The sequence below is a fragment of the Nuphar pumila genome, chromosome 1 (genome assembly GCF_984573655.1).
Source record: "Nuphar pumila chromosome 1, dmNupPumi1.hap1.1, whole genome shotgun sequence".
Classification (NCBI taxonomy): domain Eukaryota; kingdom Viridiplantae; phylum Streptophyta; class Magnoliopsida; order Nymphaeales; family Nymphaeaceae; genus Nuphar; species Nuphar pumila.
This window is the reverse complement of record NC_143249.1, coordinates 149,648,510-149,671,159: the sequence shown is the minus strand read 5'-3', so window position 1 is coordinate 149,671,159 and position 22,650 is coordinate 149,648,510.

Below are 22,650 nucleotides of genomic sequence, written 5' to 3'. Positions count from 1 at the left end.
AATTCATTTAAAGAATGGGATAGCCTTTCAAAATCCAATTTCAAAAATTTAAGTTCATTCATCATTTAGGATAGAATTGCATCATATTTTTAAAAATTCTTTTTCATAATTCCAAGTGATTCTATGCTTCATTTCTCAGATCAAATCCTATTCATAAATTCAAATTCAACTCTATTTCTCAAAAGGATTCAAGAATTCAATTTCAAGGTCCCATTTGACTTTGAAAACTTTAGAATCAACTTATATCCAATATTCAAATTCTAACTTCAAATTCAAAGTCCAAATTGACTTTGAAATTCATTTTATATTCAAAACTCCAACCAAATCCAAAGTTCAAATTAACTTTGAGATTCTCTTCATCTTCTAAATTTCAAATTCAAAATTCAAAGTCTAACTTGACTTTGAAATTCATTTGTATATTCAAGATTCAAATTCCTAAATTTCATTCAAACTTGGAAATATGGATTCATCTTCTAAATTCCAGATTCAAGCTTCAAAGTCCAATTTGACTTTGAAATTCATTTGCATATTCAAAAATCAAAATTCTCAAATCAAGTTTGGAAATTCCAAATCCAAAATCGGATCAATTTGGATCTAGTCTTCTAAATACAATTCCACTTTTGGATCTCAGACTTCAGATCCAATTTCTTTATAGGATCCAGAATCCAATTTCACATTTGGATCTCAGACTTCAGATCCGAAATCCATCCTAGGATCAAGAGCCCAATTCTACATTTGGATCTCTGACTTCAGATCCAGTTCCATTTTAGGATCCAGAATTCAATCACATGTTGGATCTCAGACTTCTGATCCAAATCCATCTTAGAATCCAAAACCCAAATTCTACATTGGATCTTGAGATCCAATTCCATTCCCAATTCTAGATTTCAAATCCAAATTCCATTTTCAGATCTCATCTGAACTCCCTAAATCCATTTCTATTCTTAAATACCATTTGATTTTCCCAGGTTCACTCTAAGATATCACTTCAAAGAATTTCATCTTCTTCTCCCAAATCTATGATTAAATTCAAAACCCATTTCTGACTTTGAAACTTCATCTCCTTTCATTTTTAAAGCTTCAAATCATTTATTTTCCCAACTCAGATTTACTTCAAAGACTTAGAACTTCTCTGATCTATCTCAAAGTTCTAAGTTAGATTCAAATATTTCTTCACTCCCTTATCAAATTCATCTCAGAATACTTGGAAATTTCTAAATCAATTTTCAAAAGAGCATACATCCTTGCATTACACAAGTATGATTCTTTGTTCATTTAGAGTTAGAATAAATTCTTAGATTATATTTAGGCAAAGCAAAAGGCATAGATTCGATCCTTGGTTTGATTACCCATCGTAAAGGCGCTAGGAACGGTCGAACCTCGTACCGACGAGCGAATCCCGTCTCTCCATTTTTCCCGCAATATTTTCAAAACGGAGGCGAGTTAAATTTCTAAATATTTTCAAATCAAGGTCAAGTGAGACCGCGCAAAAGAGTTCATCTTCTCTCTTTCTTTCTCTTCTTTTCTCTTCTCTCTTTCTTTTCTTTCTTTTATTCTTATCCCTTCAAAAAGGAGGAAAATAGAGGTTAGAAAAGGGAAAGAGAATGAAGAGAGAGAAACCACAAGAGAGAGAGGAAAATTTTTGCGATGATCACAGTTTTGGCGACCGTGATGGGACTCGTCTCCGTCTGGTTGAATTTTTGCCTTTTGCTTTGCTTTGATATTCTCTAAGTCTTTATTCTTCTATGTCAGCTTCATTTTCATGCAAACCTTAGGAGCCTAGACTCTATCCTAAAGCTGACAACATTGCATATAGGATCTAAGTATGGTTTGGTAGGACCATATTGAGGAGATTATTCCATGCTCACATTAGACTTAGGTTTGAAATGCAACTCTCCTCAATTTTAGGGATTGAATGCAAAACAATGTATGCAAGTGTATGCTTCTCTTTATTTTAATCTATCTCTTTAGGACTTGCATTAGAGCCATCTGATTTCTTGCATGTTGAGCATATTTTGAAAACCTCCTTACCTATATTGTCCCGGTCTTCACGTTGCTGGGCTATCTCACTGAACCATAGTTCGGGAGAGAGCCTCACAACTGGACCACTTATTTGGGTTCGCGCCCCCCTACCACGTACCTAAGGGCCATAGTCCGAGGTATATCGGTAGGTGCTCAAGGATGTTGGGAAGCCATTACCTTAGAACCGGAGAAATAATTCTTATGCCACGTACTTCGAGCTTCGGCTTGGGTATATCGGCGTACCTTGATTGGAATAAGATGATCTAAGCCTTAGAGTTAGGTTTAAGGTCCTACGAGCCTTTTCAAAATTTACATTTAGAGTTAGCTTCTAGGGAGTGCTATTCTGTGCATCATTGCTTGTATAAATTGATTCTTTTGTAGATATTATCTTGAAAATTCTTATCTTTCAAAACCCTGGATATTTATTTCATAAAAATTCTTTTATTTTCTCAAAATCCAGGATGGTATATTTCTTATTTCTTTATTCTCCTATAAATTTCTTAAACCCTGGACATTCTTTTAAATTCTTTCCCTTATCTCTCAAAAGTCCAGGCATATTCTTTTTCTTCTGATTTATTTAAATTCTTTTGATCCTGCCTGCAATTTTCAAAAATATTCAAGGTCTTGTCATCTTCAAAAATACTCTTCCTCGTATATTCCATCTTCTTCATATAAAATCCTTTTTATCGAGAGATCTCTTTAAAATTCTCTTTCATTATCTCTTTTCCTTCCAAAATTTCTTTGATCTGAACCTTTCATTTATTCGGCAGAAAACACCAACAGTTCCAATCACGGTTCAAACGAGAGCAGAAAGAAGGGCAACTCAGCAGCGCGATAACAGCGAAATGGAAGAGATGAACTCTTCGAGGTTGTCCCGAAAACATGATTCGGATGAGGATGGTGTCGATCCAGCGATGTATAAAGTCTTTCAAAAGATGATGGCAAAAATGATGTCTGAGCAAGCTGGGGCAGGTTCAAAGAAAACATCCTCTAAAACCAAGGTCAAAAGGAAGCCAGTGAAGAAGCATGTCAGGATCAGCAAGAAGAAGGTTCAACAAGACAGCACCTCTGAAGGTACAGAGTCAGGAGATGAGGATTCCGAGGAAGAACAATTTGTGTTCATCCCGAAACATCTGCGACAAGTCAAGAAAGTGGCAGAAGAACCTGAATCAGTCAACAAACCTAAAGATGGAGTCCCGGCAGAAGACTCAGTTCAAATATTGACGAAGATGGTCAAAGACCTACAGATCCGAGATAAGGGAAAGAGGGTATATACCAGACAGGACTTCTACCTTGGTTTAGATGGGGACAACAGCTTGGAAGATCTCCCCCGAAAGTTTATTAAGTTCGATGGGTCCGGCAACCCAAAGGCCCATCTCGCGATGTTCTTTGCCGAATGTGCCAGATTCAGTGAAGACAATCGGGCCCTCTTCTTGTGCTTTCCTCGCAGCTTAGAAGGCATAGCCGCAAAATGGTACGCAGAGCATATCAACTCCGTTGAGCTGCAAAATTTTGACAAGGTCGTTAATCTGTTTGTAGAAAGATTCATGTTCAACACTGAGGCACTTCCAACCCTCAATCACCTGTATAACCTGAAACAAGGAGATAAGGAAAAAGCTGTAGATTTCATTCGAAGGTGGAGAGATACCTGCAACAAGATGAGAACCCCCATTTCAGAGGAGCACGCACTCTAAATTATCCTGAACAATTTTTCTCAACCTCTTAGAAGCCTCATTTCCACTTACCCCTCTAAATCATTGATAGAGCTTATCGAACGAGCTGAGTGGCTCGAGATGGGGATGGACAATGAGAATTATGAAGGCATCACTCTCATCAAGGGCGGCCAAGACCTCAAAAAGAAAGTGAATTATACCTTTTCAGCTAACTCTGGGGGCAGCGACAACAAAGATAACAAGACCAAACAGATGGGTCAGCAAAAGGAACCCTTCAAGCAGATTGACAAGCCAGTTCTTGCCAAGCAGAAGGAAAAGATAAAACGTGAAGGTTGGGGTTATGACCACCAATTCACTGCTCTGGAACAGTCCCTCGAGCAAGTTCTGGAGTATATGTTGAGCAAAGATATGATTAAACTCCCGAGAGTTGCTGATCCTCCGGTCTCCCTGGGAAAATGGAAGGACAAGTTCTGCAAGTTCCACCGGGCAGTGGGGCACAACACCGAGCACTGCTTCGTCCTAAAGAACATCATCCAGGATTGCATTGATAAAAATCTTCTGATAGAGGACGAAAAAGAAGAGCAGCCCGCTGTCCTGACCAAGCCTTTCCCAGATCACTCAAAGAACTGATGATATCAAAGTTTTTCTTGCTTTCTTTCTTTTGCTTTTTCCCGTCGTCTTGTAGGGGCGAGTCAACCCTAGTCTTTTGTGATCTTTTTGGTCATATGCTTGTAAATAGTCAAGTTCTTGTTTTCAGTAGTTACTTATAAATGAAATATCAATTTCCTTCATACCTTTGTGTTCAATTCTTACTTCCTTCGCCATATTGGGGCATTTTTTGTTAAAAATTATATTTACACTTTAAAATATTTTCTTGTCATTAAATTCCTGTTCTTTTTCAGAATATGGGGCAAAATCCTAACACTATTCATGAGAGAAATGATATTACCTATGAGGGTTTTTCCAAAAATCATGAAATTTTGAAAGTCTTCATTATGATGACCAAAGAGTTCAAATACTCTTTGGTCCAACCTTTGTCAAAATCAACCCTCGTGTTGATCATATTGACGAAAATAGGTTTTCGAACCGTGGCATTGAAAAATCAACCCTCGAGTTGATCATGTTTTCAAAAATAAGTTTTCGAACCATCGCATTAAAAGGTCAACCCTTGTGTTGGTCTTACCTTCCAAGATTGATTCCGAAATATTTATACCTAAAGATCAACCCTTGTGTTGGTCTTATCTTCCAAAATGGGTTTCAAATCATTTATGTTCAAAAGATCAACCCTTGTGTTGGTCTTATCTTCCAAGATTGGTTTCGAGACATTGCATTCAAAAGATCAACCCTCGTGTTGATCATATCTTTCTACAAATCGATTTCGAATCATTGCATTCCAAAGATCAACCCCTGTGTTGATCTCATTTTCAAAAAATTGATTTCATTACATTCAAGCGTCAACTCTTGTGTTGATCATATTTTCTAAAAAAATTAATTTCGAATCATTTCATTCAAATATCAACCCTCATGTTGATCATATTTTCTAAAAATTGGTTTCGAATCATTACATTCAAAGATCAACCCTTGCGTTGGTCATATTTTCTAAAAATTGGTTTTAAAATCGTTGCTTCAAAAATTAACCTTCATGATGATCTCTCGTGAATGATCCCCCTTCTGAAATCAAGCTCTCGCAGTTGATCCTCTTTTCAAAAATGATTTCCTTGTATTCTTTTCCTACTTCTTAAAAGATCCCACCTGCAGGCAGGATCAAACAAAATTCTTTTTCTTCTCAATCAACTCTTTCTTTTTATTATTTGTTTGGCAATTTTATCAGTCTTATCAATTTTTTATTAATTTTGTAAATTTTATTGATCCTTCATTGATTTTGTTAATTTTTCTCGTCAAAATTCTCATTTTCAAAAGTTACCCTTTCAGGTTAAGGGATAAACCTGATGCCTCTTTCCCATGAGGTATTCCTTTTTCCTTCTTCTTTCCCATTCAGGATAAGGGATAATCCTGAGACCCCTCATAGGAGCACCAATGCTACCTGTGAAAATTCTTGTTCAAAATAAATTCCTTTAAATTCTTCCCCATTTTTATAAATTTTATTCAATTACCCACTCAGGTTAAGGGATAAACCTGAATTTTCCCTCTCAGGTTAAGGGATAAACCTGAACCTTGGCCTACGAGGTCCTTCTTCCTTCAGGGTAAGGGATAGTCCTGAAGTCTTTTATCATCTTTCAAGCATTATCAATTCTCCTTCAAATCTTACCAATTTGTACTAGATTTTTGTCAATTCTTTATTAATTCTTATTTTTCATCAAGTTTTATCAAGTTTATTGATCCTTTGTCATTCTTTATCAATTCTTTCAATCCTTTACCAACCCTTTTATCAATTTTGTCAAATTTGTCAATTCTCATTTCCCTCTCAGGTTAAGGGATAAACCTGAATCATCTTTCATTTTCATCAAATTTTTAATTATCTTTTATCTCTTCCTTTTAAAGATTCGGGTTCCGACTCGGGTCTTCCTTTTATCTTTTCTTTTGAAGTTTCGAGTTCCGACTCGGGTTTCCCTTTGGTTCTGATTGAACCAATTGTTTTCTTTTATCTTTTCCTTTTAAAGATTCGGGTTCCGACTCAGATCTTCCTTTTTATCTTTCGTTCGAAGTTTCGAGTTCCGACCCAGTCTTCCTTTTGAATCCAATCCTCGCATTGGAAATCAATCATTTCTTTAGAAAACCGAGTTTCAACTCGGGTTTTTCTTCTATTATTTTTCGTTCGAAGTTCCGAGTTCCGACTCGGACTTCCTTTTGAATCCAATCCTCGCATTGGAAAACAATTGTTTCTTTAAAAATTTAAGTTTTCAAAACTCAATTTTCTCTTTCATCTTTCATCTTGAAAATCTGGGTTCCGACTCGGGTTTTTCTCTTTTATATATTCCATCTCCTTGAATATCCAAATTGAGTTTTATTCTCTTTAAAATCCCTTCATTACCCGTTCAGGATAAGGGATAATCCTGAAACCATTCATAGAAGCAGCGCAGCCTTCTATAATGATCCTTCCAAATCCAGTCTAACACTGGTCCTTCATCAGAATCCTTCACCAAATCCAATTCTCGTATTGGTCCTTCCAAATCCAGTCTAACATTGGTCCTTCATCACAAAATCCTTCATTAAAATCCAATTCTCACATTCATCCTTCCAAATCCAGTTTAACACTGGTCCATCATCAAAATCCAATGTTTACATTGGTCGTTCAAAATTCCCAATTTTCACAAATTGGTCCTTCAAAATTCCAGTTTCATGCTGGTCCTTCAAAATCCCAATTGGTTCCTCAAAAATTTCCAATTTTCACAAATTGGTCCTTCAAAATTCCCAATTTTCACAAATTGGTCCTTCAAAATTCCAGTTTCACGCTGGTCTTTCAAAATTCCAAATTGGTCCTTCATCAAATACCAATGTTTACATTGGTCCTTCCGAATTCCGATTCTATGAATCGATCCTTCCAAAATTCCAATGTTTACGTTGGTCCTTCAAAATTCCAATTTTCACAAATTGGTCCTTCAAAATTTTAGTTTCACGCTGGTCCTTCAAAATTCCAAATTGGTCCGTCATCAAATACCAATGTTTACATTGGTCCTTCCAAATTCCGATTCTATGAATCGATCCTTCCAAAATTCCAATGTTTACATTGGTCCTTCAAAATTCCAATTTTCACAAATTGGTCCTTCAAAATTCCAGTTTTATGCTAGTCCTTCAAAAATTTCAATCAGTCCTTCAAAATCTCAATCAGTCTTTCAAAATTCCAATGTATATATTGGTCCTTCAAAATTTTAATTTTCCCAAAAATTGATCCTTCCAAATTCCAGTTTAGCACTGGTCCTTACCAAAGTCTTTTTACCAAAATCCTTTACCAAAGTCTTTTACCAAAATCTTCCTTTACCAAAGTCTTTTTACCAAAAAAAAAAAAAAATCCTTTGCAAAGTTTTACCAAGATTCTCTACCAAAATTCTTTACCTAACCTCATTCTTTAAGTTGGTCTCGTAAAAACCAGTTTTACTGATCAAGATTGCCAAAATAAAAGATGTTCAGCCCGGGGTCCTATCAAAATCTATATTGAGTGATTATTTCACAAAGGATTCTCGAAAATTTTGCCAATTTGCTAAAATATGTCTTGATTCCAATATTTTACTGCACAAAAAGAATCACCTCATATTACCTCTAGTATTCTTTTCAAAAGGGTGAAGCTTTTTACGAAAAGGAGTGAAAATTCAAATCTTCTCTCTGTTGGTCGACCAAGAGGATGCAAGAAAGATCCTTGGTATGATTAGCGAAAGAAATATTCAATGATGTGGAAAAGCTAGAAGCGAATCGATGTTGATCATAGCTATGATGCATGCTTTAAGACAACTTTCTGGCAATCAGGCAGTGGAAATATCCTGAGCGTTAAAAAGAATCCACTCAATCCATATCTCCTCATTCATTCATTCAAGCTTTAATCAAATATCCACAAAAGGGATCTCTCAATTGTCGTCAAGATGAAGGCGAATTAAGCGAGTAGACCCCCGGGGCCAAAGAAGATTTGAAACATCTCCAAGATGACAAAGTTTGTGACGGATCCTTCCAGGGAACGTTCAGATCACCGCCAAGATGAAGGCGACTGCGCTGAGCCTCCTGACAAACCCTAAAAGATATTTGATTGCTGCTATCATTTTTAACCAATGAGCCTATATAATCCCTAAGAAAAAGAAGGATCGAAGCATCTCCAAGATGACGGAGTTTGTGACGTACCCTTCCCCGAAAAAGAGAGAAAAATCAGGAGACATCCAAATAAAGGATGATGTAGAAACTCAAGAAAGCTCAATGTCCCAAAAAGAGTACCAAAAGATCATTATGGGAAAAGCCTCAGGATATCAAACTTGCCAAAATTGCCAAGAATCATCTTTTCTTATGCGAAATCCTTTCATCAATGTCTTTTCACTGCTTGCTTTTATGAAATTAAGAGTATTTCTTCTTTATTCATGTCAAGAAAATGGATAACTTCCTTAAAGAAACTCAACAGCTTTAAGATTTGAATCTAACTCTAGAATCCAAGGAGTTAACCTCATTTTGGAGGAAATACTCTAGGTAAAAGAGGGAACATCTTTCGCACATACTTGCACACTTCAAGCATTTGAATCAATTGCAATTTCATCTTATTGGCAAAATTTTCTGGTTATTCAAAAATGAAATAAATGCTCAATATATATTTTAATACAACCTAGCATTCTTTATATTTTTCAAAGAGAATTGTTTCATTCCGGTGAGGTATTTCTTCCAGTCCCATCATGGTTTTCCCGGTCAAGGAAGCCATGCTTTGTATATCCATTTCAAATAAAGGATTATACCTGAACCTCGTCCCACGAGGTATTTTTCAAAAATGTCCCATCCAGGTTAAGGGCTAAGCCTGTGTCATTACAAAGATCCTTATCTTCGTCTCAACCTTGAGACTTCTTCAAAATTTCTCCTTTTATCATTTTGGGACATTCATCCCAAGAGTCCCATCACAATTTTCTCATTTTCTTCTTTCCAGATTATTTTCGTTCTCAAGGATTTAGTTCTCTTCCCAAAACCCTTTCAGAGTAAGGTACAAAACCTAAAAAATAAAGCTTTTTAAAGCCAATTCTTCCATACCCAGTTCAGACCATTTGACTGGGGCATTTTTAAAGAAAATTTGGCGTGTCTTCTTTGCCGCTAAGCTCAGCTTACAACCGACTTAGCAGCAAAGAGGGGCATCTGTGAACACCCCAAATTTTCTAAAAAATCCGAAAATTCCCTCTTTGCCCTAAACCTCCGTCATCTGAGTAATCGGGTCAATTTTTAACCAAAAACTCCATTCATTCCTTGGAGTCGTTAGAATTCAGACCCAAAGTCTTATCTTTGACCCAGTTTTGATCCGAATCGGATCCGAACCCCTCTCCAAGAAAAGTTTCAAAAATAAAAACCCAAATCTCTCATAAAACTCTTCTCTTTGTTAATATTTCTGAAAAATTATAACATGACTTTTAAACCTCTCGTTTTTCTTAATTTCATAACTTTATATACTAAATTGAAGGAAAAAGAAAAAAAAAAGTCAAAAAGAAGAAAAAAAAATGGAGTAAGCCTTTTTTAAAAACTCTTTTTAGCAAAATTTTCTTGAAAGAGCACCTTTTTGAAAAACTCATAAAAAGACCCGAGGGCCCCCGTTACGGATTTCTTTTAGGGTTTTGAGAGTTTTCGTAGGGCATGGGCTGGCTGGCGCCTCCCTGCATTCTCTCCTCCTTTTCCCTCTCTCGCCCAAACGCTCGATGCCATCACCCTTCATCTCCGAACCCATCTTCCTCCTCCACCATCGATGCCTAACAGCCTCCCCTTCTAGAGATCTCTCTTTCCTCTTTAAAAAGGGTCATGAAAGACCTCTTTTCCTCACCCGTTTTCACCCCAGCATCCTTCTATTCTTCATGCATCGGGATCCATCTTCTTCACCTCCCCACTTCTTTTTCCCTCTTCACACTCGGTCCCATCTTTCCCCTTTACGATTCTTCTCTTCTGCACCATCCCCTTCTTGTTTCTTCCTCTGGCTTTCTCCACCGATTGAGGTAAGTCAGCTTCATTACAAAGGTACCTCCAAGGATATCAAACAACCACTTCTTCTTCAGCAACCAATGAGGAAATCTTCAGCCGATTGAATCAAGGAAGAGCTCCCTCCCTCAAAATCTCTGCAAGCAAGTCCGATATCTGGCTACCCTCGACTCTATTTCGTCTAGAGTGTCACTTGCATCAATTGGTTGCGCAGGTCTTCTGATTCTTTCCCCAAATTGACTAAAGGGAGTCGATCGATCCCCAAAGGTTATAGGTAAAGTGACTCTTCTCTCACTGACTCCTTTAGAAATCTCCTTTTCCCTTCGTAATATCATCTTATCTTCTTTGGATTTTCGTTTTTTTTTTTTTCTTTCTTTCTTTCTTTTCATTTGTTATCATTTTTTTTTAGGCATAATGGTGAGGTCGATCTGCCTATAGCAGGATCGACCCATCCTATGCAACATTAATGGAATATTGCCATTCCTACATTCTTTCCCCCGATTCCCATGCATTTTCAATGTCCACCTTGCACTTCAGCATCACAGGCATATACTTCCTGTCCCATTTCGCATTTGATATCTTATTTGCATTTCGTTTCTTCGCTGTTCATGCTGACTTCTCAATTTAGTTCCGATTGCCAGGCTTAATATCTGAGCATCATGTTCTCCTGTTCGAATATCTCTTTACATTCGATTTAATTTTTTTGTTTTGTTTTATTTCATTTACTTCGTCATTCATTATTTGTAAAACCCATATGTTGGGAGTCCTGACGTTTTCTCTACATCTAATCCCACAGTGAAATTGCAATCCTCGGTGGGTTTCATTGCAAAAATTGTGGGTTATGTTTTTGTTTTTGATGCAGCAATGCTTTGTTCAGGTTGCAAAGTCAGGCCGATTTTTGGCTGTAAGGTGTGCTTTCATTCTGTTTAGTAATACCTCTGTTTCCCCTTTTATTGTCATTATGTTTCAATTTCTACTTGACGATTGAGAGAACCTGGGTTTCATTTGATAAGTGTAAGCATCAGAATCGTGTTTTCGGCCACATTCACCATCGTTAGTTACATAATTTTTTTTTTTTTGTTATTAGTTTTTATCAAGTACTTGTGTGCATGGTATACTCATTTTAATGATATATACACCTGCTGTGCAATGAATTACTCTCTTCATATATATATATTCATAACATCAGATCAATATATTCAGCTGAGCAGTTATATTTCTTTTACTTCATCATAAGCATAGCCTAATATATTACATGTTTTTGGTTTATAGTTGTCAATATCATTTTCGCAGCAGGGTTCATTTTAACTTTACCTCAGCATCCCATTCTCATCATAATTTCTTTAACAGCATCTCACAGTATATTTTCCAGCATTTGCAGTCATCTTAAAGCATCCTTTTGGAATTTTCTAATTTATCAGTATGTTTATTTCTTTTGTTTCATTCAAATTTTCCTGATGCAATCCCTTATAATACAATCATTAGCTAGCACTGCAAGAATGGAATGTTTGAAGATGCCTTCTGGCTTCTAGGTAGAGGTATTGATAATAGAATCTCTCCCAATACTGTGACATGGTCTGTGTTGGTCAACGACTATGTAAAAGAAGGATCATACCAGCAAGAATATAGTGCAGAAATTTTGAACATACAACCAGTTGCTGAATGTAGCTAGAATGAACTCCTTGCTTGTTGTGAGCTTAGGTTCAATTGGCTCATGAAATATGCCCTTCAAGACATTTTCAGGTTGATGCATCCATGGAAAATGGCATAGCAGCTGCTAACCTGATCTGCCAGCGCACATTGTGAATTACCCATAACCAGTTGTAATTACAGATTGACGTGGACTGACTTACAAACTGTTTATTTGACAGTCCCCTTGATATCTTCAGTGTGGACAAAACCTGAAATATGTTATCAGCATCAATTGAAGTTATTTTGTTGGGGATACCAGTTGTTGCATGTACCTTTCTGAGATACAGATTGGATGGAATGATATTCTTGTTTGAGACTTCTGGTCAATACTAGAGAGGAGTTAGGCCTGACATTGTTGTTTTCAGCATCGCCTAATCAAAAACCTAGAATTGCTTCCCTTTTCTGAAGAAATTATTTTCCTTGCAGAATCAAATATTGAAGTTCATTACCTAAAGTGCTAAAACCCATCTTTTGGGTCTTACAGAAGTCGGCAAATAAAGACAGGTGGTGCTGAAGATTTCACCGATTGGGAATCATGGATTATGCTGATAATTGTTTTATGAACTAATTGCTGCAACACACAGCATTGTCATCACATTAGTACAGCACCCTTCATCTTGTTGCATTACTATTCACACACGGGAGTTACAGGTACGTACCATTCTATCCGATATATACATTCTGTTTCAGTCATGAAATATAGCTAATTTTCAAACAGCATGCACATGTTCTTGTGGAATCTGCTAGGGTTTCATGCACAGGGTATTTCTTTTTCATGAAACACATGCTTCATTATTTTCCACTCCAATAAATCATCTTGATGATATGATGCCAACTTTCAGTCATCCTAGTGATGAACCTTTTCAAATTCTTAATAGTGGAAAATGCCAAAACAACAAAAATTTTGGTTTCAGTGTAAAAAGTTGGGGAGCTGTGAAACTGTGGTATTGATGAACATGCATGCTACTAGGCTCTCTCTGAAGAGACAGATCAACCCATCATTCGTTCTCTATAACTATGTTGCAGCCACACACAAACTGACTGGACCATCACAACTCATCAGGTATTGAATCCCGTAGTTTGTCATCACCAGGCCTGTGTCATTTATCTTGATAATGTTGCTACAACCCCTAAGGTCACTCATCATGGGCGGTTCTGTTGGCAGAAATCAATTTGCAGCCATATTTAACAGGAGCTGTTATTAGAAGCTCTTTGACTCATATGTTTGTGTAGTGAGTAGCTCCAGAACATTCAAAGTAGGATATATACCCCAGTTTTGCCTTAGTATTCTTTGTGTGATATTCTAGCCATTTGCTGTGTAACCACCGCAATACCTACTACATATTTTGCTAAGCAAGGCTCCAGCCACTTGCTGTCTTCAACCCTTACAACTGCAGGTCTACTCTGCTGTAAGTCATATCCCATATATTGCTATAGCCATATATCCCAATATTTTCATCCTCCTGTTGATAATGAATGTATTCCCATGGCATATTCATGATACTCTTCAGCACACACACCATCTCACTGCATGCTTTCATTATGGACCATGTTTATGCCCACCTTGTATATTAGTCACAATGTAAAATTTTCCTGCAGCATTTACTTGCACTTAAAAACCTTCTTTAGTTCGCTGTTACCACAGCACTGTCATGTGTATCTTATCTTTTACCAATGTGCAATACCTTAATGATTAATCTTGATGACTTGTAGCTTAGTACATTGACATGTTTGTTTCCCTCAATATAATGTATCAAATATATATCTTTGTGTGGATTTGCTCATTAGTATAATCGTTGCACATATATTTTCGCTTTTTAGTATCATCACATTACAATCTTTCAATATGACTTCTTTTTCATGTTCATATCCTGCTTGGTATTAACTTTGTTTTGGAAATACGTGAGGTTATCCTCCTCCTGAGATTAGAAGCCTCGTAATTGCAATTGATGTAATAACCAGATGCTAAATGAGAATTTACATTTTCCTGTCTTAGATAGAATGAATGAGCATTGTAAAAAGCATGAATTACTTGTTTTCATATCATTTTCTTCCTTTATTTTTCAAAATCTCACATTGGTGAAACACGAATGGCATGTACACCATTTCGTAAGAGGTAAATTAATCCTAAGTTGATGATCCATATCAATGGCCATAGCCAGGGTGTGGACAAAACTTAGCATTTTTATCTTTTACGAAATAACACTGGATCCACACTGGATCCGTTTTCAAAATTCATCATATTTTCTCAAATATTTTCTTCTTTTATCAGAATTTAACTTAAAATTAATTCAAAATATATACCAATGGCCATAGTCAGGGTATATTGAGAGTTAATTTCATTTTAAATTCTATAAAAGCACCAAATGTGTTTCATTCTTCACCTGAATTTAAATATAGATTATTATATAATACATTCAATGACCATAGTCAAGGATGTATTATATCTTCAATCTTATTTTAATTCATTTAAAGAATGGGATAGCCTTTCAAAATCCAATTTCAAAAATTTAAGTTCATTCATCATTTAGGATAGAAGTTCATCATATTTTTAAAAATTCTTTTTCATAAATCCAAGTGATTCTTTCCTTCATTTCTCAGATCAAATCGTATTCATAAATTCAAATTCAACTCTATTTCTCAAAAGGATTCAAGAATTCAATTTCAAGGTCCCATTTGACTTTGAAAACTTTAGAATTAACTTATATCCAATATTCAAATTCTAACTTCAAATTCAAAGTCCAAATTGACTTTGAAATTCATTTTATATTCAAAACTCCAACCAAATCCAAAGTTCAAATTAACTTTGAGATTCTCTTCATCTTCTAAATTTCAAATTCAAAATTCAAAGTCTAACTTGACTTTGAAATTCATTTGTATATTCAAGATTCAAATTCCTAAATTTCATTCAAACTTGGAAATATGGATTCATCTTCTAAATTCCAGATTCAAGCTTCAAAGTCCAATTTGACTTTGAAATTCATTTGCATATTCAAAAATCAAAATTCTCAAATCAAGTTTGGAAATTCCAAATCCAAAATCGGATCAATTTGGATCTAGTCTTCTAAATACAATTCCACTTTTGGATCTCAGACTTCAGATCCAATTTCTTTATAGGATCCAGAATCCAATTTCACATTTGGATCTCAGACTTCAGATCCGAAATCCATCCTAGGATCAAGAGCCCAATTCTACATTTGGATCTCTGACTTCAGATCCAGTTCCATTTTAGGATCCAGAATTCAATCACATGTTGGATCTCAGACTTCTGATCCAAATCTATCCTAGAATCCAAAACCGAAATTCTACATCGGATCTTGAGATCCAATTCCATTCCCAATTCTAGATTTCAAATCCAAATTCCATTTTCAGATCTCATCTGAACTCCCTAAATCCATTTCTATTCTTAAATACCATTTGATTTTCTCAGGTTCACTCTAAGATATCACTTCAAAGAATTTCATCTTCTTCTCCCAAATCTATGATTAAATTCAAAACCCATTTCTGACTTTGAAACTTCATCTCCTTTCATTTTTAAAGCTTCAAATCATTTATTTTCCCAACTCTGATTTACTTCAAAGACTTAGAACTTCTCTGATCTATCTCAAAGTTCTAAGTTAGATTCAAATATTTCTTCACTCCCTTATCAAATTCATCTCAGAATACTTAGAAATTTCTAAATCAATTTTCAAAAGAGCATACATCCTTGCATTACACAAGTATGATTCTTTGTGCATTTAGAGTTAGAATAAATTCTTAGATTATATTTAGGCAAAGCAAAAGGCATAGATTCGATCCTTGGTTCGATTACCCCTGGTAAAGGCGCCAGGAACGGTCGAACCTCGTACCGACGAGCGAATCCCGTCTCTCCATTTTTTCTGCAATATTTTCAAAACGGCGGCGAGTTAAATTTCTAAATATTTTCAAATCAAGGTCAAGTGAGACCGCGCAAAAGAGTTCATCTTCTCTCTTTCTTTCTCTTCTTTTCTCTTCTCTCTTTCTTTTCTTTCTTTTATTCTTCTCCCTTCAAAAAGGAGGAAAATAGAGGTTAGAAAAGGGAAAGAGAATGAAGAGAGAGAAACCACAAGAGAGAGAGGAAAATTTTTGCGATGATCACAGATAGACATTCAAGAAGCATTATCCAGGGCTACAGGGAGCAGATCTTGGCCTCTCACTGAGGTCAACGAAAGTCAGTTCATCGATCTATTCGGACTCTATCGCAAGTATGGAGCCTACGAGGAAGTTTACACCTTGTCTCGAGCAGCAAAAGAAAGAATCCAGCATGCCATGGTCCTATGCACATTATGATTAGCATTCTTTCAAGACGGTTAGAATTTCATTGATGTCAGAGTTGCCCAACTCTTTCGAAGATGGGAAAGCAGGCAAACACGTCAACTTTCAGTGTCCATGGCCGCTCTAGCCTTTCTCTGTCGAGGCTTAGCTCGTTTCGCCCTAGGGGAGACCATTCTGGTGGAAGGATGCACTTATGCTTTGCAGTCTTGGTTCCTGCAACATGTACCATCAAAAGCCAGTTCCTTTAGGTTCAACAGCAAGAAGCCAAAGTTTGCCATTCAGTATCGAGCTTCGATCGAGAGTCTGCATCAGGAGGAGATCCTTTGGGATTACTTTGACATGCAAGAGTCAATTCCTCGCTACTCTTATGCTCGTGGCAAATTGAGGCCAGTCAGAAGAAGGCTATTCCGAAAAGCAAACTGAAAAAGAAAGTTGTGAAAAAGCAAGTCAGGATTGTCAGAAAGAAGATCCAGCCTGACACCACTTCTAAGGAATCAGAATCAACCGATGAAGAGTCAGATAAGGAAGAGCAGTTTGTCTACAATCAGAATCCTCCACGACAGTTTGTGAAGATCACCGTAGAGCCCGAATCTATGAACAAACCTATTCCAGTTGAGGATCCAATGCATGAGCAAATGAGAGAAATGACTCGGGCAATTAAGGACATCCAGGCCAAGAGCAAGGGTAAACAAACCTATTCTGGTGAAGATTTCTATAACGGCCTAGACGAGGATGACAATCTGAAAAATCTTCCTCGCAAGTTCCTCAAGTTTGATGGAACGGGCAATCCCAAGGCTCATTTGGCCACGTTCTATGCAGAGTGAGACCGTTTCAGAAAAGACAACAGGGCATTATTCATCTGCTTTCCTTGCAGCCTAGAGGGAACAACGGCCAGGTGGTATGCAGACCACATTAACCCTATCAAACTATGAGAGTTCGATAAAGTCATGAACCTTTTCATTGAGCGCTTCATGTTCAACATTGAGGCCTCACCAACTCTCAACCATATGTACAATTTGAAACAAAATGAGAACGAGAGAGCTGGCGAATTCATCCACAGGTGGAGGAGCACCTGTAACAAAATGAAGGTTCCCATCCCACAGGAGAACGCGCTGCAAATTATTCTGAATAACTTTGCCCAGACTCTAAGGAATCTCATTTCCACATCCCCAACCAAGTCATTTATTAAGTTAATTGAGAGAGCGGAGTGGCTCGAGACAGGACTAGACAAGATCAAGTTGCCTAGACTAGTTGATTCCCCTGTGCCCATGGAGAGAATGAAAGACCAGTTCTGTAAATTCCACCGAACGGTGGGACACAACACTAAGAACTGCTTCGTTCTAAAATATATTGTCCAGGACTACATCGACAAGAATCTCTTGGTGGAAGGAGAATAAGATGAGAAGATGGACATTCTAAATCAACTATTTCCTCCGCACACCACGGCAGTGATCACTGAACAACCATTCCAGCCTCAAGAACACATCAAGTCGTGTTCCATTTAAGATCTACAAATTCAACATCAGGTTTTGGTGCTATGGAAAGCACCCCCAACTACTAAGAAGATTGATATAATTTCAGCATTTGGCAAGTTGAAAGTATCTGAAGAACCTATAAGGACTTCCCCTAAGAAAGTAAACAAAATTCCCAAATTCCTTAATCAGTTCATCAAGCCCATGCTGGAAAAAGGGAGAAAAGTCAACTCAAACGCCATTAACTGCTTTGTCCAATGTTTCAATTTTGGACTTAGCTAAAGCCTCTTGCAAGCACCAACAAGTACTTGACGATTTACTTAGAAAGATTAAAGTTAAGCCCAGTACCACACCTGAAGACATGGCACAAATTGTGAATTCGGCCATGACGAACGCGCCAATCACCTTCTCAGATAAATACCTTCCAAAGCCTCACACTTTCCATAACAATGCTTTGTACATCGTCGTTCGAGCAAGGGGAATGATAGTACCCCATGTGTTGTTCGATGGAGGCAACAACCTCAATATATGTCCCGAGATGACAGTAAATGCACTAGGCATCAAAGAAGAAGAGTATATTCCAGATCCAATTACCAATTTTGGATTTGACAACCATGGTCAAACGAAAAAAGGAAAGATCTTCTTAGAAGTGTTTATCAATTACTCAGTGCATTCAATGCTCTTTCATGTGGTCAATGTGCCACCCACCTATAATCTGCTTCTCGGAAGACCCTGGATTCACCATACAAATGCAGTGCCTTCCACTCTTTATCAATGCATAAAGTGGTCCAAAGGTGGGATGATCACAACTGTATTGGGAGAAGACCCAGAAGAAAGGCTCTCGTAGCCCATGATTGTAAACACCCCAAATTTTCACTCACCTTCCTGACATCTCTACCAATTATCATATTTCAGTTCTTCGGAAGCAATGAAGGGCAAAATAGTCATTTTCTGAGATTCAACCTTGCAGAAAGTCTAAAATTTCATTCTTGACCCTCAAAATTTCTATATTTCGGTTCAGAAACATCTTCAAACTGCAAATTTTCAAAATCTCATGCTTGACAAGAAGTCAGAGTTTCCAATTTTAAATTTAGAGTGGCATTTCTTGAAACATGTCTTTGCATAGCATTGCATGAGCATTTCATATCACCGCACTGCACATCATGTCATTTTGAGATTCAGAACTCCTGATTTTCAAAACTGTCAATCCAGATTTGATTTTTAAACTTTTTAAAATTGATTTTCAAAACCCTGGGTCTTCAAAATTACCAATTCTTCCCATTTTACCCCAGGACTTTGAATTGCAAAAGTTTTTCTCAGGAAAACAATCTGGATATTTGTGAAAGTGCACTAGGATCGAGGCAACGAGCACTAGAGGGTGGGGGGGTGAATAATGCTTTTAAAATTTTTTGCGGAATATAGAATGATTTTGCAAATCTCAAAGAAAACACACAAAGAACACAAGATTTTATCCTGGTTCGGTCTAACCCGACCTACATCCAGTCCCCAAGCAAAACCCGCTTGAGATTATCCACTATCAACCTTGTAAACTACAAGATCACACAGACCATAACTGGTCCCACTTTCAGTAACAACCCTACTGAAAGCAAACAACTCCTTTAAACCAAGGAGTCCTTCTTTTTACAGAAAAGAAATAACAACTTACAATACAACCTATGAGCCTTCCTTTTGAATGCAAATGAGATGCAATTGGCTTTTGAGGTTGTTGAAACACTCTACTCACGAATTCACTATCTCTCAAAGTGATTTGAGTGAAAAACTGAAGTGAAAATATCACGTGAGTGAGAAAACAAATACTTGAATGAATAGGAGTGAAAAGCAATAAGTAAATGATTCAAATCGATTGAATTCTTGTTTCTATTGTTGTTTTTGAGTGTAAAATGCACTCATATTTATAGTTGAAAGATTCCATACGTTGAGAGTATGAAAGGGTGTCAAAACTGTCCATTTTGAACGATCAAAATGTTTGAAAAATGAAAACACACGCCTTTTTGAAGTTTCAGGAAAACGACAAAATTAGTCGACTGAAACATCAGTTAGTCGACTAATAGTTAGTTATTAGTAGACTGACAGTTATCGTCGGTCGACTGATCTGTTAATCGAGCCGTTTGAAAATCTGAACTTTTGAAACTTAGTCGACTTGAGAAAAGTTAGTCGACTGATAATATCATCAGTAGACTAAAAACTCTTTTAGTCGACTGCTGCTAAAATCTTCTGAAAAACAAACATTCTGTTTGGTCGACTGATAAAAAGCATTAGTCGACTGCTGCTAAATTTTTCAGAAAACACATGTTTTATTCAGTCGACTGATAAAACCATTAGTCGACTGCTGCTAATTTTCCAGAAAACATACATTCTGTCCAGTCGACTGATAAAACCTTCGGTCGACTAATTTGACAAAAATGACTTTTTAGAAAATATGACGCAAAAGAATTAGTCGACTGCTAAGTCTATTGGTCGACTAATAAACATGAAAATTTAAAAAAAGAGTTTTCTAAAAAGATTTTCATGAGGGTTCTTTTTAGAAAAGTTTTTCTAAAGACTTTTAAGGTGAAATACAACCTAAATATGCACTCTAAGTACGGCTCTTACAAGAATCTAAGACTTTTAATGAATTAAACATTTGCACACTAGTCTTCAAAGATTCTTCACTGAATTCTTCAATTTCTTCATAGCCTTAGCTGAAATGCAGTTGATTCCACTTGCTCATCATCAAAACCTTGTACTTGAAGTATCATGTATGGCTTCATTGTCGTAACAATCTCCCCCTTTTTGATGATGACAAACTTAATCATATATGAAGCATTTAGATGCATAGATGGAGATTTTACTCCCCCTATCAATATGCTGCAAAACATTAAAAGTTAGCACATTTAAAGCACATATATCACATATTGATTGGTTTGCATTTCCATTCATCATTTCTTCATGCATTTAGAAATACATTCATTCAAAGCTTTCTTTTTCTCTTAATTTTGCATTTCTCATGCAAGATCTCCTGTAATGTAATTGCTATCATCTTTTTCTCCCCTTTTGTCAGAATAAAAAAGAGTAAGGGCAGAAATAGCATAAGCAAAATAGAGATACAAGTTTAAAATATTACAACCCATAAAGTATGAAAGTTCAGACATCAAAGATTAGAAAAGTGAGTTGAGCAAATCCTTGATTGAAGTAATCTTAGTGAAAAACCATGTCTTGAAGTAGGTGTAGGAGAAGGAAAACCTAAACCTTTTGCAGATGCAGACTTCGTACGAGGCATGGTAAAAAAATAGAGTTACCAAAAACAATGACGACTTCCAAATGATTTCCGGCAGAAGTAGAACGCTGTCCGGCGATGTGAAAACAGAACCAGAGGAGGATACAATGGCTGACGGTGAGTGAGAAGTCGGCCACAAGGGGATTCCGGCAATGCACTGTCACACAAGAGGGTTCCGGCGTGTTTTCAAGATCACGGCCAGAAGATTCTGGCGTCTCCTTGTCACGGCAAGAAAATCCCGGTGAAGATGGAATCGAACGACACTCCGAGGGTTTTTCGGAAGAGAGAGAGGCAAAAGAGAAAGAGGGGTTTTCGGTTTAAGGGTTTCATTTTTTTTTAAGAGAAAAAAAATGAAAAGGTACGAAGTGAAACGATGCCAAAAAAAAAAACGGTTTTTAAAACAAATCCAAGGGGTGTCGGGTCCCTTCATTTAAAATTTTTAAAAAAAAATTTAGTCGACTAAAACTTTATCGGTCGACTAAAAAGTGCGACTTATTCTAAAAATATCATCAGTCGACTAGAAGTATATCGGTCGACTAATATGGTGCGATACATTCCAAAATTTAAAACACCAGTCAACTAGAATTTTATTGGTCGACTAATATAGTGCGATTTTGAGATTTTGTTCAAAAAATCAACATTTTTCTAAATCCAAAAACGAGCAAATACCTAGTTCTCTCCTAATTCTCATAAAATCTTCATTTTTAAGAGGTTTAGTGAAGATATTGTCATGTTGTTCTTTAGTGGAAATAAAATTTAACGAAATGTCTCCTTTTAACACACGATCTCTTAAAAAATGATGTCTAACTTCAATATGCTTAGTTCTTGAGTGCTGAATAGGATTTTTCGAAAGATTTATAGCACTAGTGTTATCACAATAAATAGTTGTTATGGAGTAATTCAAACCAAAATCTTTTAAGGTCTGTTTCATCCAAAGTACTTGTGAACATGCTAAACTAGCCGCTATATATTCTGCTTCAGTTGTTGAGAGTGATACTGAATTTTGCTTTTTACTAAACCAAGAGACTAAGGAATTTCCTAAAAAATGACAAGTTCCACTAGTACTCTTGCGATCAGATTTACTTCCTGCAAAATCTGCATCACTATATGAAACTAAATCAAAGGAAGATGATTTTGGGTAAAACAAACCGAAATCTGAAGTATCTTTCAAGTAACGAAGAATTTGTTTTACTGCAGTTAAATGAGATTCCTTTGGATTAGCTTGAAATCTTGCACACATACAAACACTAAACATAATATCAGGTCGACTAGCAGTTAAGTATAATAGAGATCCGATCATAGCTCTGTAGAGCTTAGTATCTACACTTTTACCATTTTCATCTTTATCAAGAGAAGTAGTTGTACTCATAGGATTCCTTATTGATTTCGATGAGTCCATGCCAAATCTCTTGAGAAGTTCTTTTGTATACTTAGCCTGATTGATGAAGATTCCTTCTTCAGTTTGCTTTATTTGAAGTCCAAGGAAGTAGTTTAATTCGCCCATCAAGCTCATTTCAAACTCTTCCTGCATAGCTTTAGCAAATTCTTTACAAAGAGAATCATTAGTAGAACCAAATATTATGTCATCAACATAAATTTGCACAATAAGAATATCTGAATTAAG